Source organism: Scyliorhinus canicula, chromosome 17, assembly GCF_902713615.1.
Source record: "Scyliorhinus canicula chromosome 17, sScyCan1.1, whole genome shotgun sequence".
Lineage (NCBI taxonomy): Eukaryota > Metazoa > Chordata > Chondrichthyes > Carcharhiniformes > Scyliorhinidae > Scyliorhinus > Scyliorhinus canicula.
Window position 1 is genome coordinate 100,047,421 of NC_052162.1, and position 24,576 is coordinate 100,071,996.

The 24,576-nt window shown below is 47.5% G+C and overlaps 1 protein-coding gene across 4 annotated transcripts in view; it reads right to left on the reverse strand.

The window, feature by feature from the left end:
* LOC119952085 (gamma-aminobutyric acid receptor subunit gamma-4-like) overlaps nucleotides 1-24,576 on the reverse strand; it is a 409,052-nt gene that overhangs the window by 234,026 nt on the left and 150,450 nt on the right. The window lies entirely within an intron of this gene.

Consider the following 24,576-nt stretch of genomic DNA (forward strand, 5'->3'; position numbering starts at 1 on the left):
ATTTCAGAAATTTGGGGGTTAATTTAATCTCCAGGGAATGGGAGGTAAAAAATGCATTCCGTTCTCGGGGGGCGAGCTGAGGTTGTTGGCGGTGGGGTGGAGAGCAGTTGGCAGAAATCTTGAAGGAGGATACCTGTATGAGTGTTGGATTTTTAACCAGGAATTCTGGGAAACCCGACAGGTAAAAGGAGATAAGCACAGAACCATAGGTGATTTCATAATGTGCGGATTAGAAGGAAAGGTCATCTGGAGTTACCTGCATGTGAGAGATAGGATTGGCTGATCATAGAATCATAGAAGCCTTAAAGTGCAGAGGAGGCCATTTGACCCATCGAGTCTGCACCGACCCTTCAAAAGAGCATTCTACCCCTGTCCACTCCGCTCTAACCCCATAACCTAACCTGCAAATTTCTGGACATTAGGGGGCAATTTATCATGGCCAATCCACCTAACCTGCACATTTTTGGACTGTGGGAGGAAAGTGGAGCACCCGGAGGAAACCCATACAGACACGGGGAGAACGTACACACTCCACACATATTGTGATCCAAGATTGGAACTGAACCTGGGTACCTGGCGTGAGGCAGCACTGCTAACCACTGTGCCACTATGCTGTCCCTCAATGGAGGTTTTCACTACCATCCACTGTCCGATTTCCTCCATCACACTGTGTAAAACCACCTTCCACACAGTCTAATTGGCCCCCACACTGTACGATTCACCATCACTTCTACACACACTATCCCATTCAATTTTTTAATTCTTTCATGGAATGTGAGCTTTACTGGCTAGGCCAGCATTTATTGACCATCCTTAATGGCCCTTGAGAAGGTGGTGGTAAGCTGCCTTCTTGAACCACTGTAGTCCATGTGATGTAAATACATCCACAGTTGTTAGGAAAGGAGTTCCAGGATTTTGACCCGGGGCAGTGAAGGAACAGCGATATACGTGTTTCCTTGGGTTTCCTCCGGGTGCTCCAGATTCCTCCCACAGTCCAAAATATGCAGGTTAGGTGGATTGGCCATGCTAAATTGCCCCTTAGTGTCCAAAGATGTGCAGGTTAAGTTGGGTTACGGGGCTGAGGTGGGGCTGTGGCCCTGCGTGGGGTGCTCTTTCAGAGGGTCAGTGTAAACTCAATGGGCCGAATGGCCTCCATCTGCTTTGTAGGAATTCAATGGTCCTAATTCTATATTTCCATATCAGGCTGGTGTGTGACTTGGAGAGGAACCTCCAGGTGGTGGTGTTCCCATGGGTCTGCTGCCTTTGTTCGTCTAGGTTTTTTTTTATTCATGGAATGTTGGTGTTACTGACTAGCCCCAAATTTATTGGCAATCCCTAATTGCCCTTGAACTAAATGGCTTGCTCGGTTATTTCAGGAGGCAGTTAAGAGTCCACAACTTTGCTGTGGACCTGGACACATGTAGGCCGGGCCAGATAAGGACCCAGATTTCCTTCTCTAAAGGATGTAGGTGATGGAGGCCTTGGGTTTGGACGGTGTTGTTGAAGGAATCTTGATGAGTTCCTGCAGTGCCTCTTGTAGACGGTACACGCTGCTACCACTGTTCGTCAGTAGTGGAGGGAGTGGACGTTTAATGTGGTGGATGAGGTGCCAATGAAGAAGGCTGCTTTGTCCTGGATGGTGTTGAGCTTCCTCGGTGTTGTTGGAGCTGCACTTATCCAGGCAAGTGGAGAGTATTCCATCACATGCCTGACTTATGCCTTGCAGGTGATGGACAGGCTTTGGGGGGGTCAGGAGGTAAGTTACTTGCGGCAAACTTTCCTGGATATGGGAGGACTGCAGAACTCAGATGTTTACAGCATTGAAACAGGCCCTGCGGCCTAGCTTGTCCATGCCACCCAGTTTCTATCACTAAGATAGTCCCACTTGCCCGCATTTGGCCCGTACTCAAACCTGATTCACAACTCCCCGGCCCTCATCATTTCAACCACCCACTCCCCACGCTCTTTTTCGTCCAACAAATAGTAATGTTTACACCTGAAAACCCTTTATCTCCATCTAAATTTGAAGGTCAATCGTACACATCGGACCTGATCCCTGTGATTCCGAGTAATTCTGGGTGTCAGAGTCTGCACTCCTGTCACGTTACAGATTTACCTCTATGTACTTCATTTAACCTGGTCTTGATAGCAAATCAGCTTCTGGAATTTTAACACAGAGGGCTATGGCTCCAGACCACTTCCATTCGTAAGCATTCATTCCAGAATGGATGCAGACTCAATGGGCCGAATGGCCTCCCCCTGCACAGTAAATTCTATGATTCTATGAATCAAGTGCAAAGTGGCAGTGGCTCCATACCTGGTAGTGGCATGTAGCCATTAGGGTTGCTTAAGAGACTAATTGTGGGCAAGATGCTTCCACCAGCTGAATTCCACTGAGGTCGGGCATGCCGCCCACTGAGACCAGAGCCAGTATGGACCTGGAGACAGCTCATGGATTGGTTCCACTCGCACAATACTGGCCTGACAGCCCTGGCCATTCGTCATTTTTCAAGTTCTGTAGGTAGGTGGCAGATGAAGTTCAATGCAAAGAAATGTGAAGCGATTGATTTTGGTAGGAAGAACATGGAAAATGCAGACAGTATCCAAGGCTTTATTAGTTAATAAATAAATAATAATCTTTATTTCCACAAGCAGGCTTACATTAGCAACATAATGAAGTTACTTGAAAGACCCCCAGTCAACACATTCAGGCGCCTATTCGGGTACACAGAGAGAGAATTCACAATGTCCAAATTACCTAACAGCTTGTCTTTCGGGACCTGAGGGAGGAAACTGGAGCTCGCGAAGGATACCCACGCAGACACATGGAGAACATGCAGTCTCAACACAGTCAGTGAACTAAGCCGGGAAACGGACCAGGGACCCTGGAGCTGTGAAGCAATGGTGCTAACCACTGTGCTACCGTGCTGCATGTGGAGACCAAGAGCAAAACCTATATAAGACACTACAAAGGGCAAAGACAAGTACAGCACAGGGAAAGGCCATTCGGCCCTCCAAACCTGCACCGACCATGCTGTCTGTCTAACCTAAAGCTTTCTACAACTCTGGGGCCTGTATCTCTCTATTCCCATCGTATTCATGTATTTGTCAAGGCGCCCCTTAAACGCCACTATTGTACCTTCTGCCACCACTTCCTCCAGCAGCGAGTTACAAGCACCACTACTCTCTGTGTAAAAAAATTTCCCTTGCACATCTCCTCCAAACTTTGCCCTTGGCCCTTTAAACCTATGTCCCCTAGTAATTGACTCTTCCACCCTGGGAAAAAACTTCTGACTATCCAGTCTGTCCGTGCCCCTCAGAATTTTGAAGACCAGTTGGGCCTCAGCTGGAGTACTATTCTGGTTGCTGCACTGAAGGAAGGCATTGGAGAAAGTACAAAAACGATTCACAAGAATCTGTTATCATCTGCGGGGGTCTTAAATCGGATTGTTTGTGGTCACCCGGAGGAAATCCTCGCAAACATGGGAAGGACGTGCAAAAACCACACAGACAGTCACCCAAGGCCGGAATTGAACCCGGGTGCCTGACGCAGTGAGGCAGCTATGCGAACCACTATGCCACCCGGAGTGAATAGTTGCAATCCATCAACCTCTGGGTTATGGGCCCAGCATACTTCCGCTGGGCCACTCTGCTACATGGTCTCGGAATTGATTTTCACGATTTTCCTCCTCAGTTGTTTTTGAACACCAGGTGAGTGTATGTGAAAGGACAGCACGGTAACACAGGTTAGCACAGGTGCTTCACAGCTCCAGGTGTGGGTTTCCTCCTGGTGCTCCAGTTTCCTCCCAAAGTCCAAAGATGTGCAGGTTAGGTGGATTGACGATGCTAAATTGCCCTTAGTGACCAAAAAAGGGGTTACTGGGGAACGGCGATAGGTTGGAAGTGTGGGCTTAAGTGGGGTGCTCTTTCCAAGGGCCGGTGCAGACTCAATGGGCCAAATGGCCTCCTTCTGCACTATAAATTCTATGGTTCTATGACAGCAAGTTGAGTCTGTAGTCTTCTTCCCTTCAGAAGCTCTGTCGGAGTCAACGCATTCCAAAGTGGTGTGGAATAGTGTTAAGTTGATATCATCACTCTTTTTCAACATGGCTATGACTGTTCTTATTCCACCTCTGGCCTCTCCATTTGCTTACATGACCCTGGGTCAATGAGTTGTGTGGACAAAACCATAGTCTTCTGTAAACTTCTTGAAGCCTTCATTCACAAACTTTAGGCCATTGTCTGAACTAAGAAGATCGAGAGTGCCATGTGTGGCAACATTTATTTGAGTGAATTTATGACTGTTTTGGAAGACGTTTAACATTGAACATAGAACATAGAACAGTACAGCACAGAACAGGCCCTTCGGCCCTCAATGTTGTGCCGAGCCATGATCACCCTACTCAAACCCACGTATCCACCCTATACCCGTAACCCAACAACCCCCCCCTTAACCTTACTTTTATTAGGACACTACGGGCAATTTAGCATGGCCAATCCACCTAACCCGCACATCTTTGGACTGTGGGAGGAAACCGGAGCACCCGGAGGAAACCCACGCACACAGGGGGAGGACGTGCAGACTCCACACAGACAGTGACCCAACCGGGAATCGAACCTGGGACCCTGGAGCTGTGAAGCATTTATGCTAACCACCATGCTACCTTGCTGCCCAAAACCTTAATCCATCTGGAGTAATAGTAAATAACCATGAGGAATGTTAATTTAAGGTCAATTTCAAAATATTCCTGGTCTTGATGGGAATGAGGACACCAGTGGCTCTTTTTGTTCATGGCAATGGGCACAATTGAAATTATTTCCTCTAGTGGTTTTGAAATCTCTGGTGACTAGACTGAATTTTGTCCTTGAGCATGATACTTTGTGATCCCCAAGTGTATTCTCGAAAGGATCTAGAGTATGAAGACTCTTGGTACGAACAGCCTCTCATTATAAATGAGCAAGTCGTCTACAACACTGAGATGTCTGTGTTGTCACATTATTGTTTCAACATAGTGTTGTTTGGAACATATCCTGTCCATCCATGCTTACAGTATTCTCTCATTCTAGCTTTTTGGGATTGCTGGATTTTGTTCAGGATCTTTATTGTTGCTATGGTGTTGAGATGCCGGCGTTGGACTGGGGTGAGCACAGTAAGAAGTCTTACAACACCAGGTTAAAGGCTTTTTATTGTTGCTGGTAGAAATTTTATAGTCAATCAAGTATATGACCTTAAATCTTCGATTTAATTTATGTCCTTCTGTTCAGACTTCAGGAATGCGTGACCGTGCATCTGCTGTTGTTTTCCTTGGACATGTTCGTCAATCAGTTTCTTGCTTGTTGCAAGCTGCTCTTCTTCACCAGCTGTTGATGGGAAATCTTCTGCTTTTCCCAAGGTTTTCACATGATTCCAATGATGTTGCTGCTTCAGAGTACTGGGCTGGGATTTTCTGTGGAGGCAGTGAGCTAGCCAAAAGTCCATGGACTTTGGGGACACTGGTCAATCCCGATGGCCTGGGCCGGGAAATTCCACTCCCGGTTTCAGTCTTCCTCAGACCTCGGGATAGTTTTGAAACTCTGTTGACTTTGTGGGCTTTTGAATTAATCAACTTTGTTGCACATAAATTGTAGGTTGGTGCAAGCTTTTCAACTAAACAATGAACATTCTTGGTTGTGGGCAACATCAAAGTTTCTGCGATTTCTCTTCCTTTTACTGAAGTTTAGCACTCAACTTTCAACTGACTGTGGACACTGGAATCTTACGGTCAATGGCTGGCAGAATTCTGGCTTCAGCCATTGTTATGTGTCTAAAAGAATTGAAACTTTGCTCCAGTGTCTAATTTGAAGTTTATTTTGTGACCATTCACCATAATACCCACACTCCAATAGTTTCCATTTGATCTTGTCATTTATCCCAAGAATGTTACGTTATCTTTTTTTCTTCAATTTCTTAGATGGCACCTGATCTTCACAGTTTCTTCTTTAATTTTTGTGTTTGGAGCTTTTTACTGTGACATACTGACACACTGGGGAGTCTAGAACTAGGGGGCACAATTTCAAAATAACAGGGGCATCCTGAGAACATCACCGCCTACAAAGACCACTACCTCAGCAGCCAAGATTCACGGGCGAGATTCTCCGCAAATGCGGAGAATCGTAAAGGCTGCCGTGGGACAGGCCGTGACCCACGGCAGCCTTCACGCCCACTTCCGGTGTCGATTCTCCCCCCTGGGCGGGGCTAGGAGTGCAGCCCCGTGCATCACGGGGGCATGGCCTTGACGACTGTCGCATGCGCAGTTGCTGTCTTTTCCCTCAGCTGCCCCACAAGACGTGGCGGCTTGATCTTGCGGGGCAGAGGAGAGAAAAGAGTGCATCCGTTATGGACGCACGGCCCGTGATCGGTGGGCACCGATCGCAGGCCTATGCCCCCCTTAGCATGGCCGTGGTACTGTCGTGCCAATCGGGCCCCCAGATGCCCCAAACGGGCATCTGGCGCCCATTTCACGACGGCAGCGAGCAGGTGTGTTTGCTGCCGTGTTGAAACGGGCGTGAAGGCCTGGCCGCTCGGCCCATCGGCCTCGGAGAATCGCCGCTCGCCGTACAAAACGGCGGGCGGCGATTCGTGGCGTGGGTCGGGCGTGGGGGGGGGGGGAGAATAGCGGGAGGGCGTGAAAAATGTCGGGAGGCCCTCCCGCTATTCTTCCCCTGGCGTGGGGGGCGGAGAATCGCGCCCCACATCTCTCATCCCGTTTAATCTCCATTATTTTGATTCTTCTCCTTCCCCACAGTGTGCCTTTCTTGCGCATGTGGCTGGAGGGTGGGAAGGTGTTAGGTGAGTAAGTAGATGAGCAGAACGTTGTTCTATTATCACCATTACATGTTTAACTCTTGTTTAACACAATTATTTTGTGTTTTGCTTACAAATCTGATGCCTTCAGTCATGAAGCAGTTGAGGGTCAAAGATCTCAATAAAATATACAAATTATTGATTCATTCACTTGTGTTGAGACTTCTGCGGTGCTGGAATTGATTGCGCACATGCCCAGGATTGTAACAAATATTATGCAGCTTCCTGACTCTACCTGTGTTCCAGATTCCCAACACCCTCTGGGTGAAAATGTTTTTCCCCAAATTCTCTGTAAATCTCCTGCCCATTACCTTAAATCAATGCCCCTCGGTTATTGGCCCCACTACTAAGGGGAACAGTTTCTTCCTATCCACCCAATTTATATCTCTCGTAATTTTGTACACCTCAATTAGGTTCCCCCTTAAATTTCTCTGCTCTAAGGAGAACAATACCAGCCAAGCTAGGCTCCCTTCATAGTTGAAATGTTCCAGCCCAGGCAACATGCTGGTGAATCTCCTCTGCACCCTTTCTAGTCCAATCACATCCTTCCTACAGTGTGGTGACCAGAATTTCACACAGTACTCTAGCTGTGCCCAGCAAACATTTTCTAAAGCTCCTTCATAATTTCCCTGCTCTTATATTCTATACCGCGGCTGATAAAGACACGTACCCCATATGCCTCCTTAACCACCTTACGTACTTGTCCTGCTGCCTTCAATGACCTATGGACATGTACAGTAAGAAGTCTTACAACACCAGGTTAAAGTCCAACAGGTTTGTTTCAAACACGAGCTTTCGGAGCACGGCTCCTTCTTCAGGTGAATGGAAAGGCTTGTTCCAGAAATGTTTATATAGACACAGTCAGAGATGCCCCGGAATGCGAGCACCTGCAGGCAATCAAATCATCAAAGATGCAGAGAGAGAGGTAACTCCAGGTTAAAGAGGTGTGAATTGTCCCAAGCCAGTTCAGTCGGTAGGCCTCTGCAAGTCCAGGCTTGTTGGTGGGGGCCGAATGTAATGCGACATGAATCCCAGATCCCGGTTGAGTCCGCATTCATGCGTGCGGAACTTAGCTATAAGTTTTTGCTCAGCAATTTTGCGTTGTCGCGTCTCCTGAAGGCCTCCTTGTAGAATGCTGACCCGGAGATCAGAGGCTGAATGTCCTTGACTGCTGAAGTGTTCCCCAACTGGAAGGGAACAGTCCTGCCTGTTGATAGTCGCACGATGCCCGTTTATTCGTTGTCGCAGTGTCTGCATGGTCTCGCCAATGTACCACGCTTCGGGACATCCTTTCCTGCAGAGTATGAGGTAGACTACATTGGTCGAGTCGCACGAGTATGCGCCGCGTACCTGGTGGGTGGTGTTTCCACGTGTAATGGTGGTGTCCATGTCGATGATCTGGCATGTCTTGCAGAGTTTACCCTGGCAGGGTTTTGTGGTGTTGTGGTTGCTGTTCTGAAGGCTGGGTAATTTGCTGCAAACAATGGTTTGTTTGAGGTTGCGCGGTTGTTTGAAGGCCAGTAGTGGGGGTGTGGGGATGACCTTGGCAAGATGTCCATCCTCGCTGATGATGTGTTGGAGGCTGCGAAGAAGATGTCGTAGTTTCTCCGCCCCAGGAAAGTACTGGACGACGAAGGGTACTCTGTCAGTGGTGTCCCGTGTTTGTCTTCTGAGGAGGTCGGTGCGGTTTTTTGCTGTGGCGCGGTGGAACTGTCGATCAATGAGTCGAGCGCCATATCCCGTTCGTACGAGGGCATCTTTCAGCATCTGTAGGTGTCTGTTGCGCTCCTCCTTGTCTGAGCAGATCCTGTGTATACGGAGGGCTTGTCCATAGGGGATGGCTTCTTTAATGTGTTTCGGGTGAAAGCTGGAGAAGTGGAGCATCGTGAGATTATCTGTGGGCTTGCGGTAAAGCGAGGTGCTGAGGTGACCGTCCTTGATGGAGACGAGTGTGTCCAAGAATGGAACTGAATTTGGAGAATAGTCCATGGTGAGTTTGATGGTGGGATGGAACTTATTGATGTCATCGTGTAGTCGTTTCAGTGATGTCTCGCCGTGGGTCCAAAGGAAAAAAATGTCATCGTTGTATCTGGTGTATAGCATCGGTTGAAAGTCCTGTGTGGTGAGGAAGTCCTGTTCAAACTTGTGCATGAAGATGTTGGCATATTGAGGTGCAAATTTGGTCCCCATGGCTGTTCCGTGCGTCTGGATGAAGAATTTGTTGTCGAAGGTGAAGACGTTGTGGTCTAGAATGAAACGGATGAGTTGCAGAATTGCGTCTGGAGATTGGCAGTTGTCGGTGTTGAGGACTGAGGCTGTTGCAGCAATGCCGTCGTCATGGGGGATGCTGGTGTAGAGTGCCGAGACATCCATTGTGACGAGGAATGTTCCTGGTTCAACTGGTCCATGGGTGCTGAGTTTCTGTAGGAAGTCCGTCGTGTCGCGACAGAAGCTGGGTGTACCTTGTACGATGGGTTTCAAGATGCCCTCGATGTGGCCAGAGAGGTTCTCACACAGGGTCCCATTGCCTGAAACGATAGGACGGCCTGGTGTGTTGGCCTTGTGTATTTTCGGGAGGCAGTAGAGATCTCCAATGCGGGGATTACGTGGGATGAGAGCACGTAGGGTGTTCTGAAGGTCTGGATCTAAGGTCTTGATCAGTCTGCTGAGTTGGCGGATGTGTTCCTTGGTTGGATCTGCGGGTAACTGCCTGTAGTGTTCCTGGTTGTCGAGTTGTCGGTATACTTCTTTGCAGTAGTCTGTTCTGTTCAGTATGACGGTGGCCCCTCCTTTGTCTGCTGGTTTGATGACGATGTTGCGGTTGGTCTTGAGAGTGCGGATGGCGTTGCGTTGTGCTTGGGTGACGTTTGAGGCTGCCTTGTGATTGCGAGTGATGAATCTGGCATAAAACTTATAGCTAAGTTCCGCACGCATGAATGCGGACTCAACCGGGATCTGGGATTCATGTCGCATTACATTCGGCCCCCACCAACAAGCCTGGACTTGCAGAGGCCTACCGACTGAACTGGCTTGGGACAATTCACACCTCTTTAACCTGGAGTTACCTCTCTCTCTGCATCTTTGATGATTTGATTGCCTGCAGGTGCTCGCATTCCGGGGCATCTCTGACTGTGTCTATATAAACATTTCTGGAACAAGCCTTTCCATTCACCTGAAGAAGGAGCCGTGCTCCGAAAGCTCGTGTTTGAAACAAACCTGTTGGACTTTAACCTGGTGTTGTAAGACTTCTTACTGTGCTCACCCCAGTCCAACGCCGGCATCTCCACACTATGGACATGTACACAAAGGTCCCTCTGGTCCTCGTCCTAGCATCCTACCGTTCATTCCCTTGCTTTGTTTGTCCTTCCAAAATGGATCACCTCACACTTTTCAGGGTTATTTTCCATTTGCCACTGTCCTGTAATCTGACCAGGCCATCTATAGCATCCTGTAATCTAAGGCTTTCCTCCTCACTATTTACCACACCACCAATTTTTGTGTCATCTGCAAACTTACTGATCATATCCCTCACATCCCATCCAGATTATTAATGTACACCACACAGCAAGGGACCCAGCACCGATCCCTGCAGCACACCACTGGACACAAGCTTCCAGTCATAAAAACAACATAAAACCATCCCACACTGCTTTCTGCCACAAAGCCAATTTTGGATTAAATTTGATAAATTTCCACGGAACCCATCAGCTCTTACCTTTTTGATCAGTATCCCATGTGGGGCTTGTCAAAGCCTTACTGAAGTATGTGCAGACTGCATCAACTGCACTGCCCTCAACTAAACACCTAGTCACCTGCTCGAAAAATTCAATCAAACTTGTTAGACATGGACAGCCCCTGACAACGCAATTCTGATCACTCTTGATTAATCCTTGCCTCTCCAAGTGGAGATTACTTCTGTCCTTCAGAATTTTTTTCAATGATTTCGCTATCACTGACGTTGGACTCACAGGCCTGTAATTATCTGTATTTTCCCTTATTTCCCTTCTTGAACATTAGCTGTCCTCCAGTCCCCTGGAACCTCTCCTGTGACGAGAGAGGATTTGAAGATTAGCGTCAGAGTCCTTGCAATCAACTCCCTTGCCTCACACAGCAGCCTGGGATACATCTCATCTGGGCCCTGGGGACATATCCACTTTTAAATCTGCTAAATCCTCTAAAACCTCCTCCCTTCCAATGCTAATTTGGTCAGTTATATCACAGTCCCCCTCACTGTTTTTTATACCTACATTGCCCTTCTCCATAGTGAATAAAGATGTAAAATACTCATTTAATACCTCACCTACATCTTTCGGCTCCCCACACAGGTTGTCACTTTGTTCCCGAATGGGCCCGCATCCTTTCGTGGTTACCCTCTTGCCCTTAATATACTTATAAAATGCCTTGGAATTGTCCTTTATTTTACCTGCCAGGGGTTTTTCACGCCCCTTCTTTACTCTCCTACACATTTTTAAAGTACCTTCCTGCACTTTCTATACTCCTCTAGGGCTTCCACTGTTTTGAGACCTTGTATCTGCCATAACCTTCCTTTTTCCCCTTATCCTATCCTGTACATTCAGGGTTCTCCGGACTTGTTGGTTCCAAAGGATAGCCCTGAAAAGCCCCACTTCCTTCACACCCTTTAAACAGTTCATGAAAAACAACAGGCTTTCTGCTCTTGCTGAGCATATTATGATGTGGTTAGCATATTATCAGCTGTAATAGGCTTGGTAAGCATCATTGACCCTTAATTATTCATTGAAATATGCTGGGTGGGTTGCCGATTTCAGCACCTGCTCACCCCCTGTATCCTGGGGATGATCGCTGGGGTGGATGGGAAGGTGGAGGGATCCATAGGATCCAAGGAATACCTACAGTGCAGAAGAAGGGCCATTCGGTTCATTAGGTCTGCACTGACCCTCTGAAGGAGCACTCTACCTCGGCCCACTCCCCCACCCTATCCCGTAACCCATTGATCATGGCTAATCAACCTCACATGCACATCTTTGGACTACGGGAGGAAACCAGAGCACCCAGAGGAAACGCATGCAAACACAGGGAGAACATGCAAACTCCACACAGTCACCCAAAACTGGAATCAAACCCGGATCCCTGGCGCTGTGACGCAGCAGTGCTAATCACTGTGCCACCCATGAAGATGCGCCTGTTGTTTTAGGCGCCCACCTAGACAGGAATATGCATGTATTCTTCAGCCCCTTGTCTGCCCTGTCAGGTGGATGTAAAAGATTCCTTGACACTATTCTAAGAGGAACAGGGGAGTTTTCCCTTTTGTCCCGGAACACATTTATTCTACAACCAACATGACAAAATATATTACCTGGAAACTTGCCCTGCGCATATTGGCTGCCATTTTCATTCTAATAGTCACCACACTTCGGAAGTACATAATTGGCTGTGAAGGATTTTGGGGATGTCTTGTGGTTAAGAAAGAACATAGAACATACAGTGCAGAAGGAGGCCATTCGGCCCATCGAGTCTGCACAGACCCATTTAAGACCTCACTTCCACCCTACCCCCGTAACCCAATAACCCCTCCTAATCTTGTTTGGTCACTGAGGGCAATTGATCATGGCCAATCCACCTAACCTGCACGTCATTGGACTGTGGGAGGAAACCGGAGGAGGAAACCCACGCAGACACGGGGAGAACGTGCAAACTCCGCACAGACAGTGACCCAGCGGGGAATCGAACCTGGGACCCTGGCGCTGTGAAATCACAGTGCGATCCACTTGTGCTACCGTGCTGCTCCCGAAAGGCGACATATGAGAGCAAATCTGTTCCTCTGAATATGTGACCAGGATCAATATGCGAGAATCAATGATTTCGGAGGAAATGGACAGTGACAGGCCATGAACTGCCAGTTCTGATTATAATACACTGACCCTGTGGTTTCACTTGTGCTGGCACTAACTCTAAACCCTGTTGCTGCGTTGGTCAATGAAGGAGAATGAGCTGAAGACTAGGCTTGTGATGCCGGGAGCTTTCATAGAACTGAAATTCCCCACACGCTGCCTTTAGCCATTTAGTAATGAGTTCACATTCCAGAAATCTCATCTGGTTAATTGAGAAGCTTATTACATCTGACAGGTGTTTTGAACAAATGAGAGAAAAAAAATACATATGCCTGCATGAGAGCATTCAAAAGAACCTGACGGATTGTGACCAATTCAATGCATTTGTTTTTAGTTTCTTTAATGAGAAACATTGTTCACAATAAAAACAGAGCATGCTGGAAATACTCAGTCGGTCTCTGGTCGCTTTTATGAAAAGACAAGGACCTTTCCCCATTACCTGCACACCAAATATTAACACATCCATGAGAAGTATTAATTCAGTGGTGGGATACTCAAAGTATCGATACATAAATGGACTAGTCTGCAGTGGGATTCCATGGAAATTGTCTCAACCTCCAAAAAACAGTCTCCCTTGTCCAAATGGAATCAACATTATCGTTGCCAAACAACTGGCTAGAAGCAGGAATAATAGCTGTGGATTTCTTTAGCTGCACTCCCACTCCATTGCTTGACATCCATACGTCCAGCTAAAGCACAAGGACAGGCGGAAACAACTCTGACAAAATGTCATATTTGTAGCGAATATAGAAAACACCAGAGCCTGGAATTCAATGATAGAACCTTTAATGTCAGGTTATCCATGTAAATATGTTGCTGAAGGGAAGACCAGCTGGGCAATCTACAAATTTCCATATAGTTGCGATGCCAACAGCAGAAGTCGAATTGTATTCACCACAATTTGTAACCTCAGGGACCTGTATGTCCCCCACTCCACCAAAACTATCAAACAAAGCAATCAACCCTGGTTCAATGAAGACTGCTGGAGGGCATGCCAGGAACTGCATTGGGCACATCTACAAATGAGGTGCTGTCAGGAAGCAGACGTAGTTTTAAGTAATCTATTTTTATATTGTATATATTATATATTTATATACAGGCAGCATGGTGGCACAGTGATTAGCATTGCTGCCTCACAGTGCCAGGGACCCAGTTTGATTCCAGCCTTGGGTGATTATCGATGTGGAGTTTGCACGTTTTGCCCGTCTCTCTGTAAGTTTCCTCCTGGTGCTCCGGTTTCCTCTTACTGTCCAGAGATGTGCAGATTAGGTGGGGTTACAGGGATGGGGCAGGGGAGTGGGACAGGGCCTGTGTAGAGTGCTCTTTCAGAGGGTCAGTGCAGGCTTGATGGGCTGAATGATTTCCTTCTGTACAGTAGGGACCCTATGCTTCTATGGAATATAGAAATAAGGTATAGAGTTAAGTGAATTTAATTTACGAAAGGGTAAAACTCCAGTTAGATTTGTGTTGAACAAAAGTGCTTGCATGTGTGGGGGTTTGGTTTAATTCTAAACGGTGTGTGTATATCGTGTTTGGAGAGCTTACAACATTAAAAACAGAGTTTAGTGAAGTACTGGGCTGTTGCTGAGTTTAAAAGAATTTTTCAGTTTAGTTTTAACTAGACCCAAGGCAGTAGGAGCTTTGCAGTTAAGAGAGGAAACAATTCTCACAGTCCTGCCAGAAGCATAAAAGCAGTGGAGTAATCCAAAAAGAGCAAGTCCCAGCAAGCTATAGCAGATAGTTCTAGAAACCAGGAAATGAAAAGAGAGGCCCCAGAAAGATTGAAGTCAAAGGGGAAAAAGGAACTGAAATTTGAACATGGTACTGTTCATTGGAGTTAAAGACAGAGTAGAAAAATGCAGACCTGGTAAATTGGACAGTGAGAAGCCAACAAGCTGATGTGATCCTCAGGGCGGTGATATTTTACTACAGCCTGTGTAACAATTGTGTTCTATTGGTGGCTGGACACCGAAAATGATTGTGGATAGAGGAACACTGAAAGGAGAGTTGGAAATATTGGAAGTGGATCCTTGCTGAAATCAATTGAGGGAAAGCATTGTTTGGAACAAGATTCTAAGACATGTCTTTTCAGAAGCGTGTTGTTTGGGGAACACCGGCATGAAAGCCAGCATCTAGGAAGGACAGTGGCTCACGGTGTAATCATGGGGGGATTTGAGAAGAAATCCACAGAAGTTTGATTGGGGTGGCATCTGCCATTTGGTTTCAGAATGGGGTGTGTCTGTCCACAGTTAACCTGTTTGGTTACAGGGACTGTGTATTTATTAAGAACATTAAATCATAAGATATATTCTGTAACCTGTGCTGTCCTTAAAATCAACGTACATTTATGAAGATAAGTAGGAGTGAAGGAATATTGTGTGGTATTAAAACTTTTCAAGTTTAATAATTGTTTATTTTTATTGTTAAAAACTAATTGACAGTTCTGTGACTCTATTCATCTATGTTTTCTAAAAATAGTAAAAACTATTGGGCTAGATTCTCCATTCCTGAGATGCAGGATTCATGGAGCTCCAGGACAGCAAACCTGGCGCCACATCTGGACCGATTCAGCGACCATTGAGTGGCTAGCGCCGGCACCATGTGAGACACAATCGATTCCAATGAGAAACAGTGCCGGATTCACAACTGACACTCAGGAAACTGACAGGCTGCAGCCGCAGATACACATTGCAATCCCGACACACACTCATCCCAGCTAATAGGCTGGCACTGGTTGCTCTGGAGTGCACCCATCCAGCTGATGGGTCGGCTGGGGCCAGAGGGCACCTAGGTTGCCCTAGGGGGGCATCCATATGACCTATGGCCCTACATTCACAGTGGGCAATCAGCGGCATGCGCAGCTGCATGGCTGCCTTGTAGGCTGCAACAATGGTGCTCTGTGCCCACCATCCCGACCCCACAGCCCACCTCCTGGCCACATCCCGCAATTCCCCCTGGACCTGGCAGAAGCCCCCCAGCCAGCGGCACAACAGTCAACAAACTATGGCAATGTTGGACACTTTCGTAATCCCCTCTCTCTCCCTCAGCAGACACAAGGCTGGTTCCAAAATTTTTAAAAGCACAAGTGAATTGCATCCTCGGGAATTCGGCCCATCGGAGACCGAGAATCGTGGAAGCCCAAGAGAATATTGGGTCAGGCCCACTAATGATGTGAAACGGCGTTTATTGTATGTGGGTTCCGGAACAAATTTTAATTTGGCGTCAAATTGGTGCCCGCCGGGATTTCGGCATCAGAATCGATTCTCCGCCTAATCGCATTTCCCGATTTTGGCGTCGGTGAAGTTACAACTCAGGACTACTTGCATGCCAGCCAGTGGATGCAAAATACAATAGGCACAGCTAAACAATCCCACAACCAGTGGATCTGATTGAAGCTCAGCAGTGCCGCCACACCCCATCATGTATGGTGGTGGACAATTAATCAACCCACAAATAATATCCCCATCCTCAGTGATGGAGGAGCCCAACAGATCAGTGCAAAAGGCAGATGGATTTGCAGCTGCCTTCAGCCAAAGGTGTGAGTGGATGATCCGTCTCAGCCTCCTCCTGAGGACCCCAACATCAGAGGTGTCAGTCTTCAGCCAATTCAGTTCACTTCATGTGTGTTGGCCAACATTTATTGCCCATCCCTAATTGCCCTTGAACTGAGTAGCTTGCTGAGCCATTTCAGAGGACATTTAAGAGTCATTGCTATCAATCTGGAGGCACATGTAGGCCAGACCAGGTAAGGATGACAGACTTCTTTCCCCAAAGGACATTAGTGAACCAGATGGATTTTTGCAACAATTGCCAATGGTTTCATGGTCATCGTTAAATTCCAGATTTTTATTGAATTTAAATGTCACCACCTGCCATGGTGCAATTCAAATCTTTCTTGTTGCCATTAAGAAACAGCTGAAGGTACTGGATACTGCAAAGACTATTGGTCCTGAAAACATCTTGGCTGCAGCACTGAAGACTTCCAGAACTAGCCTCACCTGTGGCCAAGCTGTTCCAGTACAATTACAACACTGGCATCTACCCAATAATGCGGAATAATTGCCAAGGGCAAAGGTATTCTGACCAATTACTGCCCTATCAATTTACACTCGATCTACTGCAGCCTGTTTCCAGATAAAGCTGGGTCACTTGGGGCCTTTTAATTTAATCCCAGGTCACATGGGCCTGTTTCACAGGCTGGACCAATACACGCATCCAACCGTATTGAGGACATGCACAATGCTCCAACTCTGACCTCCAGGGTGACATGCCAACACCTGACCTGGGTCCACAAAGCAGCACTACAGCTGACCCCAAGATCCAGGTACCGTGTGCAGCCTTCCCCCACTCCACTATTGTGTACTACAACTCCCATAGTGCACGAGGAAAAGCATGGTTCCACAGTCTAGATGATAGGCAGGCTCTCGGGAATAAGAGGTGATTGGTCATTGCCCGGCAAGTGGACATTCAGCAGCAGCTACAAATTCCACAAATTCACCATAATTTCTTCCACATGATCCCTGATACCTTCAGCTACCCAATGGAAATAATTCATCAATGTAAACATTGGCCCCTTCATCATTTTGGAAACCTTAGTCAAATTGGCTCTGAGTTGGCTCTTTTCTCAAGTACATAGACCCAACTCTTCAAGTTGACTAGGTAGCCAAGGTTTTTTTTAAAACAGCCATCATTTTGATGATCCTCTTCTGACTCTTTCCCAAAACTTCTAGATCATCCTAGTTTAAGTAACTTTGTTCTAATTTGCAATCTAATTTTGTACCTCAAGTTTTATATTCTTGACAAAAAGGTCCCGAAGAAGAAGGTGCCTCAGATGACTAAAATCGCTCACTGACAAACAGAGCCCATGTTGACAGAATCAGATCAGCCTGACCATGTTCTCATAGCTTCAACAAGCACTTATGCTTTTTGGAGCCATAGCCATTCCTGCCGAAGGGCATCTTTGTTGTGAAAACATTGTCCTACATTGATATTCCCTTGGTACGGATTTTTCCAGAAATGTTTCTATTTGATTCCAAAAAGTTGTCGGGCCCAGCGCTATATTGCTTTGGTAAGAGAGACAATGAGGTCACTCAAAGTGAGAGCGGCACGGTAGCACAGTGGTTAGCACTGTCGCTTCACAGCCCCAGGTTCAATTGTCGGCTTGGATCATTGTCTGTGCGGAGTTTGTACATTCTCCCGTGTATGTGGGTTTTCTCCGGGAGCCCCAGTTTCCTCCCACAGTCCAAAGATGTGTAGGTTAGGTGGATTGGCCATGCTAAATTGCCCTCTGATGTGCTGGGTAAGCTGGGTCTTTGTGGACTGCGTTTGATGCAATGTAGAGAGAGAGACAGGCTTCCAACACTTGATGAGATGCAACACGATTTTATTTAACATCTAACTATATTACATGCTTAACTGAAGGTTGACACTATGCTGACTTGACTGGAGACCTGAGGCTAGCCTGACCAGACTAACTGACTACCACATGGTGTTTGTTCTAGTTGCTGCTCACGAGCTCTGACTGTCTCAGAGGCTGGATCCCGAGAGAACGGGAAAACTGGTGCCCTCTGGCTTTATAGTGGTCGTGTCCTATCTGGTGATTGGCTGCTGTGTTCTGTGTGCTCATTGGTCATCCTTGTGTCAATCACTGCCTGTCTGCACTCCATCATATACATGGATGTATACTATGACACCCTTAGTGCCCAAAAAAGGTTAGGTGGGGTCACTGGGTTGCGGGGATAAGGTGGAGGTGTGAGCTTGGGTAGGGTGCTCTTTCCGAGGGCCGGTGCAGACTCAATGGGCCGAATAGCCTCATTCTGCACTGTAAATTCTATGAGTCTATGAAAGTCGAAACAAGAAATTTGCCAAATTTTGAATTTTTAAAATCTGTACACTATCTGAGGAAGGACAGGGAGGGGGGGTTGTTGGGTTACGGGTATAGGGTGGATATGTGGGTTTGAGTAGGGTGATCATGGCTCAGCACAACATCGAGGGCCGAAGGGCCTGTTCTGTGCTGTACTGTTCTATATCTATAAGAAGGTGATGGGCTCCTGGTTGAAGATGCTGGAATAGTTGGAATATACTTTTTGGATATAGGAAGGAGTAAGAAGTAAGCCTGCCTGTAGGGCAGGGTATTTGGAGCTTACAGGGAACAAAAGAGGAGATTTCTGGGCAGAACACACCATGAAATATCAATGAAGGAAAAGAGAAGATTGAGTTTACATTGTCTTTGTTAAGTCTGTCAGTGTCTTGTGCCCTCACAGTCAGAGCTACTTTCAGTTTTTCATTCACTTTCGTTCACGCACCTAATTTTATGTGCTCTTTCCTGACCAATCAGTATGTTTATTGGAGTTGCAAATCTTCCAGTTCTGATGGACAATCATCAACCTGTAATGTAAAATCTGTTGCTCTCTCCACATGACCTGCTAAGTATTTCCAGAATGGTCTGGTTTTATTTCAGATTTCCGGTATCTGCACCATTTTGCTTTTGTCCAACAGCGAGTGTGTCAGGTGTTGTTTTACAGATAGAATCTTTGTAATGTTGTGTGTGGTAGACAGAGCGAAGGTGAGATTGGCTCCTGGTGGCCAAACCCTGGGCTTGATTCTCCCCTACCCGGCGTGATGGAGGGTCCCGGCGTAGGGGAGTGGCGCCAACCACTCAGGGGTCGAGCCTCCCCAAAGGTGGGGAATTCTCCCCACCTTTGGGGGCCAACCCCGCGCCGGAGCGGTTGGCACCAGAAGACTGGCGCAAAACACCGGCGCCCCCGGCAGCGGGGCTGGCCGAAAGGCTTTTGCCGGTCGGCGCATGCGCCGGCAGTGACGTCAGCGGCCAGCTGCCGCTGACGTCACCACCGGCGCATGCGCGATGTGGGTTTCTCTTCCACTTCCGCCATGGCGGAGGCCGTGGCGGCCGCGGAAGGAGAAACAGTGCACCCAGGGCACTGGCCCGGAATCTGAGCGGGGGGCCCTGATCGTGGGCCAGGCCATCGTGGGGGCACCCCCCCCCCCCAGGACCCCGGGGCCCGCTCGCACCGCTGATCCCGCCGTTACAGAGGTGGTTCAAACCTCGGCGGTGGGAGAGGCCTCCCAGCGGCGGGACTTCGGCCTATCCGGGCCGGAGAATCACCGCAGGGGCCTCGCCGATCGGAGTGGCGAGATTCCCGCCACCGCCACTTCCCGGGTGGCGGAGAACCTCTGCCACGGCGGGGGCGGGATTTTCGGCGGCCCCAGACGATTCTCCGACCCTGCTGGAGGTCGGAGAATTTCACCCCATATCTCCAAACCAGAAAGTCTAATTTATAAATCTGTTTTGAAAGACCAGTCTGATTGATGGAGGAACAGACAATTTTGAGTGAATAGAATTTGCTGAAATAAGGGTGCAGGATGAAAGGAGACAAATTTGGTTCCAAAATCTGCTGCAGAGTGGCTCGATTCCAATTCCAATGCGCAGGAACTTTTGCCGATTGTAGCTACCGTCCCAGTTTAAAGCACATAGCCAGGGAGATCTTCTACCATTGCGGACATGATTAAAGACTTGCGTCTGCAATTTAACCACAGACAATCACTTCACTGGAATATTGCAGGGAAAAGGAGCTCAGTTATTGAGAAACAGCTGGTGTATAACCAGGCATTAGATTTTGTACTTTACAGCTTTTGACCCCAAGACTCTGATTCCCTTTCCAAATGTGTTATTTGAATTGTTAGATTAATGGAAGTAATAATGTTTCAGTTTTATAGTGACCTTTCCTATTTGCAAAATAGACCTTTTGAAGTAGTTTTGTTTGAGATGGCAAGCTGATCTCCAAATATTCGCCAAATAAGCTGCTTGCGTCACAGTGGTTGATGTTCGCGAAATGGAACATAATGGCTTCTTGCTTTAACCATTGCATAACCTTCTCACTGAAAACAGGGCCGTATGGTGGCACAGTGGTTAGCACTGTTGCCTCACAGCACCAGGCTCCCAGGTTTGATTCTGACCTCGGGTGACTCTCTGTGTGGAGTCTGCACGTTCTCCCCGTCTCTGCGTGGGTTTCCTCCGGGGGCTCTGGTTTCCACCCACAGTCCAAAGATGTGCAGATTAGGTGAATTGGTCATGCTAAATTGCCCAAAAAGTTAGGTTGGGTTACGGGGCTAGGAGTGGGGAATTGGGCCTAGGTAGGGTGCTCTATCGGAGCAAGGACTGATGCAGACTAGATGGGTTGAATGGCCTCCTTCTGCACTGTAGGGAATCTATGAAAAACATATTAATCAGCTTCAACAAATAAGTGACAAGTAACATTCATGTCATACAAGTGGCAGGCCATGACCACATTACTTTAATAGTATCACTGCCAAATCCTCCACAATTTCCATAACGTTACCATTGGCCAGAAACTGAACCGGACTACCAATAGAAATATTGATGCTACAAGGGCAAGTCTGAGACTGGAAACATCGTGTTGAGTAATTCATCTCCTCACTCCCCAAAGCATGTCCACATTCGACAAGGTGTAGGTTAGCTGTGTGATGGCAGTCTCTCCAATTGCCTGGATGAGGGTGGCTCCCAACAACGTTCAAGAACCTCAATAATATTCTCAGCAAAGCAGCCCACTTGATTGGAACCCCATCCATCACCTTGAACATTCGCTCCCTCCACCACCAAACACAGTGGCAGCAGTGTGTACCATATATAAGGTGCACTGAAGGAACTCGGCAAGCCACTTTTGGCAGTACTTTCTAAACCCCTGACCTCTGCCACCTAGAAGGACAAGGTCAGCAGACACATGGGAGCACCACCACTTGGAGGTTCCCCCAAACCACCCTGACTTGGAAATATATTGCTGTTCCTTCACTGTCGCTGGGTAAAAATCCTGGGAGTTCATAAGAGCACTATGGGTGTACCTACACTATTTTGCAGTTGTTCAAAACAGTTCATCACCACCATCTTGGGGGCAATTACGAATGGGGGGGGGGAATGCTGGCTGTTCGCATGACACACGCCTTGTGAAATATATTTTTTTTAATCCCTCATTCACTCTAAAGGAGTGCAAGTGAGGAAGAGGGATTAAGATTGACTCTAAAGACAACCAAGTCCTTCCATCTGCCACACCTCAGGAAGTGAACATTTCCTCATTCACTTGTCCAGTCAGACTGCAGCTCACTTTGAGATAGCAGCAATTCTGAGTGCGTCAACTGATGCATCATTCTGAGGCAGGAGTATGTAGGTACAAGAGCAGTCTGGAACGGAGACATACACACCAGAACACTCTTACATTCCAGCACTCGTTCCTGCCATATTCCTCACAACTTTACCAGCAAAACAATGCAGTTGGTCTTGGTATCCTGCACCAGGGAAGTGAAGAACCAGTTAGTGTTGGTGTGCAGATTGTCACAGAAGGTTGGTTTACAAGTGCAACAGGTGATTAAGAATGGCGGAGCAGGCTCGAGGGGCCAGATGGCCTACTCCTGCTCCTAGTTCTTATGTTCTTATGTTCTTATAACACGGACCTGATTTGAATTTGCTGTGATGCTCTGCCCAGTTACTCAATCTTAGATCTTAGATATACCAAGACACTGGGCAGCTACAGCAAAGCAGTAGCCTAAATAACACCACAAGTATATCACACCAATTACCTTTCATACAGCAAGATAGCTCCGTACAATTCTCAGGAGCATTATCAGATTTGTCACCAAGTTGAAAGATATTAGGATCTGATTAGGAAAGCTTGGCCTAACAGGTAGATTTAAGGCACATCTTCAAGGAAGTGAGGATTTGCAGATGTGCAGAAATTCAGGGAGAGATTTTCAGAGCTGAATGTTTAAACTACTGAAAGTAGGACTTTTAATGGTGGAACAATTAAAATATCGAGGTGTAAAAATATCGAGGTGTACGTGTCCAGAATTGGAGCAGTGCAGAGATCTCGGAGCGCCGGAGAGCAGTTAGAAATTTTAAATCAGAATTTTAAATCGAGCTCCCAGACTTGAAGCCAATGGAGGTTAATGGGTCTGTGTTAGGATAAATGCAGAAACGTTTTGGACGGATTAGAGTTGATGGAGGGTGCAAGTGGGACACCTTTGGTCCAGTCGGTGTAGAGGTAATAAAAGCATTGATGGGAGCTTGAGCAGCGGATGAACTGAAGCACTGGCGAGGACAGCGAAGTTATGAGAGTGAAATGAGGTGATCTTGGTGATCATAGAATTTACAGTGCAGAAGGAGGCCATTCGGCCCATCGAGTCTGCACCGGCTCCTGGAAAGAGCACCCTACCCAAGGTTAACACCACCAGCCTAGCCCCATAACCCAGTAACCCCATCCAACACTCATGGCGATTTTGGACACTAAGGGCAAATTTATCATGTCTAATCCACCTAACTTGCACATCTTTGGACTGTGGGAGGAAACCGGAGAACCTGAAGGAAACCCACGCACACACGGGGAGGATGTGCAGACTCCGCACAGACAGTGACCCAAGCCGGAATCGAACCTGGGACCCTGGAGCTGTGAAGCGATTGTGCTATCCACAATGCTACCGTGCTGCCCGTGATCAGGCCATAAATCTAGCTCAGGGTCAAATAGGATGCAAGGTGACAAACCATCTGGTTCAACCTCAGGCATTTAACTGGAAGACTAATGGAGTCAGGAGTGTCACAATATACACAAAAGTATATGATGGTGCAGAGACACACACTGACTGACACACTGAAAGACCAATCGATACACACAACACAGCAGCCAATCATCAGACAGGACACGGCCACTATAAAGCCAGAGGGCACTAGTTTTCCCGCTCATTCGGGATGCAGCCTCTGAGACAGCCAGAGCCCGTAATCAGTAGTACGAATATTTACCATGCGCTCGCAGTATATTCTGGTCAGGTTAGCCGTAAGTCAACCTAACATAGTGTCGACCCACAGTGCAAGTATGTTTAACAGCTCATAGTTAAATAATATAGAGTTTTACTTCTACAAGTGTTGGTAGCCTGTCTCTATCACTGCTCTGGTAAACGCAGTCCTCGCAGGCCCAGAATACCCAACACATCATGGTACCAGTACGTGATGTTAGAGTTTGATGGACCTACACTCAAATAATCTGCCTTCGACCAGCGATCAGCCATCCGATAGTATGGACAGCGTCCGCCCTCCCCCACCGCTTCGCAACCTCGGTGCGAACTGGAAGATTTTTAAACAAAGGTTTCAACTGCACCTCGAAGCTACAGATCTGGAAGCTGCCTCAGACGCCAGGAAGATTGCTCTCTTCCTCTCCATGGCCGGGACCACGCCATCCATATTTTCAACTCCCTCACATTCGCTGAAGGTGAGGACAAGTCCAAGTTCAAGACAGCCCTGCTCAAATTCGACAGCCACTGTGATATCGAAGTCAACGAAAGTTTTGAACGCTATGTCTTTCAACGGCATCTGTAGGGTAAGGATGAACCTTTTCAATCCTTCCTCACCCATCTTCACATCCTCGTGCAATCCTGTAATTACGGCTCCACCTCCGATTCAATGATTCGCGACCAGATCATTTTCGGAGTGCACTCGGACCCCCTACGCCAGCAGCTCCTCAAAGTTAAACAACTCACCCTCGCTATAGCCATCGAAACCTACGTTCTGCATGAGCACGCCACTAACCGATACTCGCACATTCAAACGGCTGAGACGGCGCGGCAAGGCCCTCACGAAGCAGAGCGGGTGCAGGCTGTAAAACAGCTCCAGGGCCTAAGCCTGGATGAGGTGGCCATTTTGCACGCTTTTCTCGGGCTCCCGCGCATGCGCGCAATGACCGAGGGGACGGTGAGCCAAAGTCCGAACTGCACAGGCACGCACTACGTACAACCGCACTGCGCAAGCGTGGTGGCGCACTGAGCGATCAGACGTTACGACGT